General features: G+C 45.8%; 1 non-coding gene across 1 annotated transcript; it reads left to right on the plus strand.

Moving 5' to 3' along the window:
• The first annotated feature begins 5988 nt into the window (after nt 1–5988).
• On the plus strand, nt 5989–6076 carry TRNAY-GUA (transfer RNA tyrosine (anticodon GUA)). The gene is given in 2 exon segments: nt 5989–6025; nt 6041–6076. It is a non-coding gene; the product is annotated as a tRNA-Tyr (tRNA).
• Nucleotides 6077–11558: the final 5482 nt, after the last annotated feature.

The following is an 11558-nucleotide window of genomic DNA, read 5'->3' on the forward strand; positions in this document are numbered from 1 at the left end:
GGGATAATCGCCATGCATTGTTGTGGAATAACTAAATTTATCATCATAGAATGTAAGCTGTTCCATGTAAAGCTGCCTTTTGCAATTGACCGATAGCGATTTTTGTCAATGCCAATGGTGTTCAGTGTTGCTTGAGATTGTTATTATTATATCACATGGTGGTCAATGCAATGGAGACAACATATCTAATACTCCTGCTTTTTATATTCCCCATAACAACAACCCAGTGAGGCAGGTTGGACTAAGAGACAGTGACTGTCCCAAAATCATCCAGCCACTTTTTGTGCCTAAGACAGGATTGGAACTCAGAGTTTCCTGGCTTCCGGGCCAGCATCTTAACCACTACACCAAACTGGCTCTAGCCATGAGTATCTAAGGAGCCCCGAATTGTATCTCCCTCAGTGTCCAAAGCCATGCAAGCTGCTGTGTAAAGAGATGATTTGAGCTGTGAGGAATTTTTACTGTGGGTAATAGAGATCATTTAGCTAGTTTAGTCAGTGGATGGTTTCACATATTCTGTGAAGGCATAATACCTATTACTTCATTTGCTTTTTGTTCAGTATGTATGAACCCAGTCCCTTGTTTGAAAAGTGTATGGCAAAATATATAGATTTAAGCTATTAAAATAAACCTTGGTTTTGCGTGATCCATAAATGCAGCTGGGCTTGGTTCAAGGCAGTGTTGATCCTCAACAACTTCAAGATGTGTGGACTTTTAACTCCCAGAATACCCCAGTCAGTATAGCTGGAGTAAGGCAACTTTCTATGGGTGACCCATCTAGCCAAAAATACTCCGTGCAGCAAATGGGCCGTTTACACCTTGTTGCAAAGAAGAGGGGTAATTCAAAAAAGAGGAGACAGAAGGGCACCTTTACAAGTCCAGCACAAATTCAGAATACACGACTGATTTAAATAGAAATACAAGGCACTGGACACAAACGGAGATGATTAACAGCTTCATCCAGCTTCCCAAACGTGCATACATAAGTAAATTTTCGGTCTAAGTTTGCAGTCTAAATCTGGTTGTCTAAAACAGGGTTGTCTAAACCAACTTTTCAGATCTCAGGGACCACTAAATTCATAATTTTAAACCCCGCGGACCACTGATATGATCCTGCCTAATGACCGGCTGGGTGGGTGTGGCTAGGTGGTCATGTGACTGGGTGGGCATGGCCAACTTGATGTCACTCATATCGAGGGGCACTTCGCCATGCTCTTCTCCCCTCTCCCAGCCACTCCTCGCCTGCCTACCCGGGCTCCTTAGGGCCCCAACAGGAAGCAATTATAGCTAAGCAACCACCACAAGAAAGAGTTGGCAAAACAGCTGGCTCAGTTCAAATTGGATCTGACCGAGGAAGAGGCTCGGCAGAAGCACCTCACTGAGGACTATGAGCATAGGTTTTCCAAGCAGAGGGAAGACCTGCGGGAGTGCAAGGCCAGGTACCAGCACCTGGAGGCTTAGCAGACTGAGATGGTCAGCCAGTTCCAGGCCATGATGCAGTCCCACTCCGGCTCTTCGCCACCAGTGGCTCTTCCCTCCAGCCTTCGCCCAAAGCCCCACACTAAGAGGCTGAAGCAGACCCCAAGTTGGAATTTCTGCCCCCCTCTGACCTGCACAAAAATACCCCGAAGAAGGAGACTCTCTGCAGCAACACAAACATTCATTGCATGTATCCTACCCAAGGGCCATTGTTAGGAATATAAGTCACCTAACAGGTATTTGGGTTAGAAATATATAAACCAGGATAAACATTTTAGTACTATATCTTTAAGGGAATGCAAGAGCATGCAATTGGGTGTGGTTTCTCAAACGGCCATAAGATGGAGCCAGAAACCTGGGTTGTTTCAGTCTTAGTCTCAGAAGAGAGAGTGTCTGAGTGAGTATCTCTGTTTCCTTCTGTTGGAAAGTATTGCTGTTCCTCCATTTTTCCTAATTGACTGATATTACTGGATTTGATGTAAGTCTGATACTGAATTGTTTTTGACACTGGAATTTGATATTTCGATTATCCCTGGATTGAAAAACTGACTGATTTACCTGTGAATGACTTTTGGACTGCTTATTTTGGACTTTGCTTAAACCTTTCTGGAAGTAAAAACCTACATTTACTGTACAGTGTATCTGTGTGCTCTGTGTGTATTATTCCAACACTACTCTCTATACGTCTCCCTGTATGCGCTCATTCTCCTAACGTGGAATTACCTCAAAAGCCATAGTTTGAGGACCCCTGATTTGGTGCAATATGAAATTATGCAAATATTTTTTCTGTGGACCACCAAAGTTTTCTTGTGGATCAGCGGTGGTCCACGGACCACCAGTTGGTGACCGCTGATCTAAAAAAACCAGTTTTGTCCATGCAAATGAATTGGGATTACAGCTTCCACATTTGCTGGCACTGAATGTTCTGGAGCAGTGGCCCCCAACCTTTTGGGCACCAAAGGCCAGTTCTGTAGAGAGGTGTTTTTCCGTGGACTGGAGGGGGTGTGGTCTTGTGTGCTGCTTGCATCCCACAGATTGGGCTTCACTTGTCTGTGTGGCCCAATTTTTGGCATGCCACTGCCCGTTGCCAGTCTGGAGACCTCCACACACTTGGAAGGCTGTTGGGAACGGTTTCCATTAGAGGACTCCCATCAAGTGGAGTTCTGTTGTCACATTGCATTTCAGAGGTGTATTCTCTGTAACCACCAGAAAACTGGTTGGCTCAGCAGTTAAGACCCTGGATTTGTCGGCTGGAAAGCCACCAGCCCACGTCTGAGACCCACACGCCACACGATGGGGCGAGTTCCTGTCCTCACTGCAGCTCTGCCAAGTTAACAGTTCGAAAGCAAACAAATGCAAGTAGATAAATAGGTACCACTTCCGGTGGGAAGGTAACAGCACTCTGTCACGTCATGCTGGCTACATCACCACGGAAATGTCTTCAGATAGTGCTGGTTCAATAGCCTTGAAATGAAGAACGAGTACCATCTCCTTTATTTGGCAACTACTAGCTGAGTAAAATCCCAATGAACTCATTTATCCTTTTATTCTCTGTAACAAAATGGTTGCTGTCCCTATAAGAACCTAAGGAGCTTTCAACTGGCTTGAAATACTAGTTTCCCAACCCAAAGGGGGGAAATAACGTATGTTTTCACAATGCCTGACAATCCATGATATATAGATGGTCCCAAAGATGCTTTTTTTCAAGAGGCAACTGGACTTTCTGCTTTTTCTTCGAAGACTTCTCATCCCAGAAGCTTCCTCAGCTCTGACTGGGTGGTGGCGAATGGAAGGATTTACACTCCTTGCAGACAGCCTGTGATTTGCATTTTAGTGAGTTGTTAGGGCTATCTGGAGGTTTATCTGTGTCATCAGGGTCATCTGATTAGTGGAAATGGGTGTGGAGCCTTCTTGGAACAGTTGAAAGGACTGTGTGGTAGACTGGAAATAGATGATGTCTCTGTTGAGTCCAGTTGCCCCTTGAAAAATCATCTTTGGGACCGCCATGACCTGGATGACTGAGAATCTCCATAGATACGTAGATAGTTGATTACAGTTTGTCTAGTGGCCAAGAAGTTTTCAAAATATTGATGCATATGCAAGGATCGTATTTCCACAGAGGGATAGTATCAAGATCACGAGAAGCGTTACTACTGCTTTACACTGCACTGTTAAGACCATCCGTGGAATACTGCATCTGGATTTGGTCACCACGATACACGAATGATATTGAGACACAAGAAAGTGCAGAGAAAAGCATCAAAGATACGGGGTCTGGAAGCTAAAGAGAGATTTCGTTTCTCATAGCAGTCTTCCAATATTTGAGAGGCTAACGCAAAGAAGAGGGGGACAACTTATTCTCCAATGCCCCTTAGGGCAAGACAAGGAGTAACAGATGGAAGCTTATCAAGGAGAGAACCAACCTAGAACTGAAGATAAATTTCCTGACAGCGAAGAGAGTAAACCAGTGGAACAGCTCGCCTCCAGAAGTGGTGGTTGCTCCAACACTGGAGGATTTTAAGAAGAGACTTGCCTGAAATGGTATAGGGCTGTGATGGTGAACCTATGGCATGCGTGCCACAGGTGGAACGCAGAGCCATTTGTGCGGGCACGTGAGTCCCGGCCAAACTTACCTCACTGCGTGCCTCCCAGCTGATTTTTGGCCCATTTGAGGCCTTTTTTCGGCCTCCCAGAGGCTTGAGGGAAGCCTCTGCAGTCTTTGGGGGCCAAAAAAATGGGCCTGTTTCATCACTTCCTGTATTTCCCGAAATACCAGAAGTGATGAAACGGGCCCATTTTTCGGCCTCCAAAGACTGCAAAGGCTTCCCTCAAGCCTCTGGGAGGCCGAAAAAGGCCTCAAACGGGCCGAAAAATCAGTTGGGAGGTGCGCACATGCGCGGTGCAGGTAAGGGGGTGGCGGTGGGGGAAAATCTCACGAGCATGCGTAGGGAGCGTGGGGGGGCGCACATTGTCTTCTGGGTGCTGGCACGCGAGCGAGCGTATGCGAGCATGCACACAATTTTCAGCAGAGGAGCCCCAAAAGGTTAGCCACCACTGATATAGGATTTCCTGCTTGAACAAAGGGGTGGATTAGAAGATCTTCAAGGCCCTTTCCAACTGTTATTTTGTTTATGACTCCTGGATAGGATTATGTTTATTTTATTTTATTTATTTATTTATTTTGTCAAGCGATTATAAGATATGCCTTGGTTTTGATTCCTTCCTTTCCCACTCTTTAATACGCTGCAGCTGAAACAGGTTTCTCATTTAATTCAGCAGCTTTTTAATCCAACAATGTTCTCACGTGGCTTTTTGGATCCAGACACTAAGTAGCCCTTCCTGTCCCTGTGTTTGATTTAGTGGGGAAATGAAGTGAGGCTGATCCAGGGCTGTGCAGCTGCGTGCGAGCACAACTCAACCCTGAGACGCCAGCTGCGAGGGGCAGCGGATTTCACAGCAGCCCTGAAAGACACAACGTGACAGATGTGCTGTTGCAAAAAAAATAGCAGCGAACAAAAGGGATGTCTGCTGGGCCCCCTTCTGATGACTCAGGGCTGTTTCTTCTCCAGGATGACGTGAGGCTCACACATCCTGCCTGCAAAGGGACAAAAATCCATCAGGCTAAGTGCAGAGTTGGCTGCTTGCTGTTAGCTATTTAGCCAGCATGAAATCATTTTTTCCCCCTAGTCTGCAAGGGGAACAGGGGAAAAAAACAGATTATCATAGAACAGGGGTAGGGAAACTTAGCTCTTTTATCACTTATGGACTTCAACTCCCAGAATTCCTGAGTGAGTCATAAAAGGTTCCCCATCCCTGGCCTACTGGTTTTTTCAGTTGTGGGGAAATCAATTTTTGACTTGAATGGGACTGTTTAATATAGGACATATTTTTATATATATTCTTTATATGTCCTACATTTGTATATTAAACAGTCCCATTCAAGTCAAAAATTGATTTCCCCCACAACTGAAAAAACCAGTAGGCCAGGGATGGGGAATCTTTTATGGCTCACTCAGGAATTCTGGGAGTTGAAGTCCATAAGTGATAGAAGAGCCAAGTTTCCCTACCCCTGTCATGGAATAACAGAGTTGGAAGGGCCCTTGGAGGTCATCTGGTCCAACCCCCTGCTCGAGCACGAGAGTCTATTCCAAATATTAGCCTCTACCTGGGATCGAACACACAGCCTCCTGGTTAGAAAGCAATGTGCTTCCATTTAATCATTCTTGAAAGTAAACTTTCTGAATTCCCTCCCATCTAGGATCACCAGAATTCTAGGGAGTTCCCATGAGTTCCTTATGCTGCTCTCTGGCACTTGGCCCAGTTTGGGGCCGACGACAGTTTCCATAAGCCACAGCGCCTCTGAGGTTGCACCTGTGTAGAACTCACTGCAGGCTCTTTCAAGGAATGCAAAACCAGCTCCTATTATACTGTTGGCATCAACCGATATCTTATTAGAATCTTCCAAAAGAAAAAGAGAGAGAGAGAAAAAAAACAAGAGCAGGCAGCTTCCCTTCGATAGCTCAGCTGGTAGAGCGGAGGACTGTAGAAGCTTGCTTGAGTCATCCTTAGGTCGCTGGTTCGATTCCGGCTCGAAGGAAATTGTTTTTGGAGCCATTTTGATCCAGTGGTTAAGGCACCTGGATGGAAAAGTAGGAAACAGTGAGTCCTGCATTAGGCCCAAAGCCAACTGGGTGACTTTGGGCCAGTCACTGTCTCTCAGCCCAACCTACCACATAGGGGTGTTGTTCTAGGGTAGTGATTGCTAACCTTTTCGTCCTAGCATGCACACACGCATGCCGGCACCCTTAATGCACTGCACACGTGGCTCCCCCTGCCCCCCCATGCGCTGCATGCCTCTGCACATGCGCACACATCTCCCCCACACACCACACACCCCGTGCATGCACGGCAGATACCCGACAACCAGCCAGCTGACGGGACGGGGCACGCAGGCACAGTGCGCCTGATTTGGGGCGACGACTCACATGTCGGCAGAAATGACTCTGTCTGCCACTTCCACAGAGGTGGGTATTCAGCAGGTTCTGACCAGTTCTGGAGAACCGGTAGCGGAAATTTTGAGTAGTTCAGAGAACCAGCAAATCCCACCTCTGACTGGAGATTTTACAGCATCCTTCCCCTGCCACATCCACCAAACCACACACCCACAGAACCAATAGTAAAAAAAAAAATTAATCCCACCGCTGCATTTCCGGCATGCCTGCTATAGGTTTGCTATCACAGTTCTAAGGAAAATAGGAGGAGGGAAGTGTGCTGGATAGGAAGGAGAAGGGCAGTTCAGAAGTGTGAAACACAAATTAAATAAACATTTGCCAAGTTATTAGTAAAAAAAATAAAGGCAGGATACAAACTAACAATCAAATTCGAGAATACTGCCTTTAATATATGGAAGGCCTGGAGCTCTGAGGCTACCAGATGACTCCAGTTGAACCTCCTTCCCAGGGGTGGGATTCAAATTTTTTAACAACCGGGCGTGGCTTAGTTGGTGGGTGTGGCTTGGTGGTCATGTGACTGGGTGGACATGGCTTGGTGGTCATGTTGTTGGCTGGGTGTGGCCAACTCATTGAGGCATGCATCTCCTTGCCTGGCATATCATGACTCTGGGGATGTTGCAACAGTCGTAAGTGTGAAAAATGGTCATAAGTCACTTTTTTCAGTGCCATTGTAACTTTGAATGGTCACTCCACACAAGCAAAGTACAAGCAAAGGAGGCGGGAAAAAGCTCCAGAGAAGTTCCTGAGACAGGAAGCCTAGTCCTGCCAAGAATGTAATAAGGGTTAACGGAGAGGCAGTTCCTGTAAGCAACACCAGAATGTTTCCTTCCTGCCTTCCTTACAGGATTAGACCAGTAATTTCTTCTAACAACCGGTTCTCCGAACTGCTTAGAATGTTAACAACCGGTTCTAGCGAATAGGTGCGAACTGGTAGAATCCCACCCCTGATCCTTCCCTAAACAATATTTTTTCATCTCCCAGCAATTACAGTCCCAATATATGAGGTTCTCTAACATATCTTACAACCATGATGTGATGTATCCAATAAACATGTTCTTTGAGGAATCTACCTGCCGCGGAGTTCTGCTTTCAATGGGTGCATTACTCGGAATGTTGACATAGCACACGAAACCACACACCCCTCCAGTTTATGGAAAAACTTATCTCCATAGAACTGGTTCCTGGTGCCCCAAAGATTGGGGGCTACTGCACTAACCAAACCAGGGGTGGGCTGCTGGGAGTTTGCAGGGGTTCGGGAGCCCCTCTAGCTAAGATTCTGTGCAGTTTGGAGAACCCCCAAATCCCACTCTTGGCTGGCCTCGCCACCCCACTCCTCCTCTCCCAGGAGTCCCCACACGGCCCATTTGGGATGCAGGTAAGTCCAGGGTGTACCTGGAGGCTCTCAGAGGGGGAAAAACGGGCCACCCGGAAGTTCAGGAAGACCGGAAATGGGCCTGATTCCAGTTTCTGGAGGGCCTCTGGAGCCCGGGGTGGCCATTTTTGCCCTCCCTGAGCCTTGAGGAAAGCCTCCGGAGCCTGGGGAGGCCAAAAATGACCCCCCCGCCATGGTGCAGGAGGCCGACTAGGCCACGCCCACCATGGCCATACCCACCCAGCAACCAGGCAGAGAACCCGTGGCTAAAATTTTTGAAGCCCACCCCTGATCCTAAAACCCTCTCCTCCTCCTTTCTATAAAGCGGAATCTATCTTTCCATGCAAAGCAGTAGTATTCAAGCCACCATGAACTTTATTTATATGTCAAATTAAATATGCCACGTGTCCTTTTTTTTTCTAGACCACTGGAAAAATAATCTGACTCAGTGGTTTTTTTTTAAACTTGGCAAGTTTAACAGATGTGGACTTTTCAACTCCCAGAATTCCCTCAGCCAAGGTCTTGGATGAGAAGTGAAATATTTTCAAGGGGGGGAAGAAAAAATCAAGAAAGTCCAGTTGCCTTTTGGAAAAAGCACCTTTGGGACAATCATGACCTGGATGATTGAGAACCTCCAAAGACAGGCTCCAAAGTTCTTTAAAGCTTTCTTAGCATGAAAAGCCATGGGTCAACAGAGTTGATTCTGCAATTCATTAACTGGATTAGGTCGAAATAAAGCTTTGTTTGCATCTTCCATCATATTTAAGCCTACTTGGCCCAAGACTATGCAATCGTATCTCCCCAAGTTTAAAATGAAATATTTAAATGGCAATGCTTTCTTTTGTGCTTACAGATGTTTGCCATTTACCTTTATCTGGATGATTACACATTTGAAGGCTCTACTGATTAATCATTTGGGTTACAAAAAAATATATATATAGACCAGGATATGTGCCTTAAATAGATCCATATTTAAGTTGAAGTCCGCCCATCTTAAAGTTGTCAAGGTTGAAAAACACGTAATAAAATAAGAGTTGGAAGGGACCTTGTAGGTCATCTAGTCCAACCCCCTGCTCAAACAAACCTTATACTATTTCAGACAAATAGTTATTCAGTCTCTTCTTGAAAACCTCCAATAAAGAAGCACCCACGACTTCTGAAGGCAAGCTGTTCCACTGGTTACTTGTTCCCACTGTCAGGAAATTTCTCCTGAGAAATTTTTGGCCTGGACTGCAGCACCCTGACAGTCAAAAGGGTGGGCGTGCAGCCCGCTCTGTGCCCTGGTTTTGTTAACAGAGGCACCGCAGGCCGGTCCTTTGCTATTTCCAGGCCAGTCCCACAGGCCAGATCTAAGCAGTCTGCAGGCCAAGATCCAGCCCGCAGGCCTTGAGTTTGACACCCCTGCACTGGTTAATCATCCTCCCTTTTAGTTCCAGGTTAGTTCCAGCAACAGAGCTGGTCTCTCCAGTCATGTGGCTAGAAAATAAATTCCGGTGAAGCACGCACAAAGTATGATAGCTCCACACAACGTGACCCACTGGAGCCTGGCTGCTGCTACCATGTATAGAAAGGCTGAACCCAACCCCACCTCCCTCCCTTCTCTGGCAGCCTCTTTCCTATCTGCCACATGGAAGGGCCTCCGTCTGCTGAAGGATCAGGTGGTGGAATGTATGTACAGAGGAGGCCCTGGGGATCAGAGGAAGGGTCAAATGTGGAGATAGGACCCAGGTATGGATGGAATGGACATGAGAGCGAGGAATAGGAATTCTGATAAAACATTTTCTCTCGTCCTCGTTTCTATGCCTTAAGCAGCCTTGCTCCCTTCTGTCCCTCTCTACAGAAGAAGGCGGGGTCATGGAGGTGGGGGGGTACTGCCTCAGACAAAGATTTAAAACTGCTTTTACTTTTCTCTGCGGAAGGAGGGAAGGTCGAGGGAAGTTGAGGGGGTGCTGCTTTGAACAGCTCTGCAATAGGAAAGAGGTTGGAACTGCACAATCTTAGCAGGGAAGAAGTTACCACCTTAAACCACTAGCCAGGATATTAGGGACAAGAATAGTTTGCTTATATGAAAAAAACCACAAAACCACATAGCTGGCATATGAAACTAGGATACTTTGCATGATACCCGTGACCTGGGGTGAAACACAGGTGATGCAACATTTAGCTGTGTAGGGGTCTGAGATCCAAATAACCAATCAATATTATCTGTTATAAATGCATTATGAGGGGAAGGGCAAAGGGCTGAATGGGACCACCCCTTGACTATAAAAATTGCTGCAAGAGTGGAATCGGGGCCTTTGGTTAGCTTTTGAACTAAGGTCCTTATATCTTGGTACCAAAATAAAAGTATCATTTTGCATCACACCTTGTGTTCGGTGACTTCTCGGCTTCCGACACCAAGCAAGAGCCCAGTTTTGGAGACAACATGCTTTTTGCGGCCTTTGTTTACATGGGGGGAGAGTGCACCCCTGAAGGAAATATAGAATGTTTTTCCCCCTATACCTCTGAACAAACCCAGAAGTCAGTCCGTTGGACACGGTGCCAATCTTGTCACAGTTCATTGACACCTTAGCTGATGTTTTCCATATGTGCTAGCTAGGCTCTCATTCATGGTTTGGATATAAATGGACTATTGCAACCCGAGACATTTGGAAGGCACTCAAGAGAGAAAATTGTGTTGAAGAGAGCGCCAGTTTGGTGTAGTAGTCAAAGGGGCTGGCTTAGAAACCAGGAGACTGTGAGTTCAAGTCCTGCCTTAGGTGTGAAAACCCATTGGGTGACTTTGGGCCAGTTATTCTCTCAACCCAATCCACCATCGTTTTTGGGGAAAGTAGGAGAAAGGAGTATTAGGTCTGTTTGCTGCTTTGAGCTACTTATAAAGTAATAAAGATGGGATAAAAATTTCTGATAAATTGTTTCAAGAAAGTCACACCACTCAACGATGGGTCACCTTGACTGGCCAGCATTGATTTAACAAGGCAAGGAATAAGGAACAAGGCTGCTGAATTAAATAAGTTACTGTGTATTGTTTTAAATTAATGCAGGGGTCTTCAACCTTGGCCACTTTTTTAAGACATGTGGACTTCAACTCCCAGAATTCTGCAGCCAGTCTGTAAGTTTTAAAGTGGTGAAGGTTGGAGACCCCTGGTTTAATGCTTCAATATTGTATCCCCAGTGGTGGCCAACAAAGAACCAACAGCACGGTGGTGTTTTCTGTAAAAAGGACTGCATTGCCTCCTTGCTGGCATTTTTCCATGTAAATAATTTACACCTCTGTAGCTGGTTTCCAATCTTTGCTGATCAGATTTCCAGGTCATCTTAAGCGACCAATTCCAGAATCTGCACATTCTTCCTTTGCTCCAGCTGGCTAACCATTCCTCTCCCTATAGAGTTCAATCAACTTTCACCGGACACTACAGGTGGATGACTCTTACCAGTTAGGAAATTCCATTTGTTTTTGTTTTTTTAATGATAGAATGAGGCTTGCTCGTCCCACAAGGTGAATGATCAGATTCACTCAACACAAAAGAAAACGTTTTAAAAAAACAACTTTTATTTGTTCACAGGACTTTTCAAATATGAACAAACAGGGATTTTTTTAAAAAGAAGAAAAAGCAAAGAAGACAAATGAGTGGAACAGGTGAGTAAAAAGTTGGATCAACAAGCAGAAGAAAAGGCAGGACAGAGTCCACGCA

This window comes from Notechis scutatus, chromosome 2 (genome assembly GCF_049901735.1).
Source record: "Notechis scutatus isolate UNSWTSFEM ecotype Mainland chromosome 2, rNotScu1.2, whole genome shotgun sequence".
NCBI lineage: Eukaryota > Metazoa > Chordata > Lepidosauria > Squamata > Elapidae > Notechis > Notechis scutatus.